The sequence below is a fragment of the Chrysochloris asiatica genome, unplaced genomic scaffold, assembly GCF_000296735.1.
Source record: "Chrysochloris asiatica unplaced genomic scaffold, ChrAsi1.0 scaffold00105, whole genome shotgun sequence".
NCBI classification, from domain to species: domain Eukaryota; kingdom Metazoa; phylum Chordata; class Mammalia; order Afrosoricida; family Chrysochloridae; genus Chrysochloris; species Chrysochloris asiatica.
In genome coordinates this window covers 6593494-6594587 of record NW_006408623.1, presented here as the reverse complement: position 1 = coordinate 6594587, position 1094 = coordinate 6593494, and positions in this window count along the sequence as shown.

Here is a 1094-nt window from a genome sequence, read left to right as displayed (position 1 = left end):
CATCTTCACTTTGTACAAGCAAGGTTATGTCATCTACATAGCAAGATTGTTAATGACTCTTCCCCCAATCCTGATGCCACTTTCTTCATATAATCCACTTTCTTGGGTTATTTTCTCAAAACACAAATTGAGTAAGTATGATGAAATAATATACTCTTGATACACAACCTATCCTGATTTTTAAACCATTCAGTATCCCTTTGTTCATTTGAATGACTGCCTCTTAGTCTATGTACAGGTAATTCAAGAGCATAATTAAGAACATACTTCCCAATGTTATTCATACTTTATCAAGATTCACACAGTTTAAAGCATTTGCATAGTCAATAAACTATCTTTCTGGTATTCTCTGCTTTCAGCCAAGATTTGTCTGACATCATCAATGATATCCATAGTTCCACATTCTCTTCTGAATCTGGCATGAGTTTCTGGAACTTCCCTGTCAATGTTCTGTTGCAGTCATTTGTGAGTTATCTTCAGAAACCCTTTACTTGCATGTGATATTAATGATATAGTATGATGATTTCCTTATTCCATTTGGTCACCTCTCTTTGGAATGGGCACAAATATGGATCTCTTCCTATCAGTTGGCCAGTGAAACTCCTTGGCATAGATATGATTGTCTCCAGTTCTGCATCAGTTTGCTGAAAGATATCTATTTGCATTCCATCAACCCCCAGAGTCTTGTCCTTTGTAAATGCCTTCAGTGCACCTTGGAGTTTTTCTTTCGTTACCATTGGCTCGGGATCATATGCTACCTCTTGAAATAGTTGAATATTGACTATTTCTTTTTGGTATGGTGACTCCATGTATTCCTTCTATTTTCTTTTGATGTCTTCTACATCATTCAATATTTTGCCCATAGAATCCTTCAATACCACAAGTTGAGGCTTGAATTTTTTTCTTTGGTCTATTCAGCTTGAGAAAGTTGAGCATGTCCTTCCCTTTTGGTTTTCTTACTCCAGATCTTGGCACATTTCATTACAATACTTGACTTTATTGATTCAAGTTGCCCTTTAAATTTTTTTTATTCATCTCTTTTCCTCCTCATTTCTTCCATTTTCTTTAACATCTCTATGTTGGAGAGCAAGTTT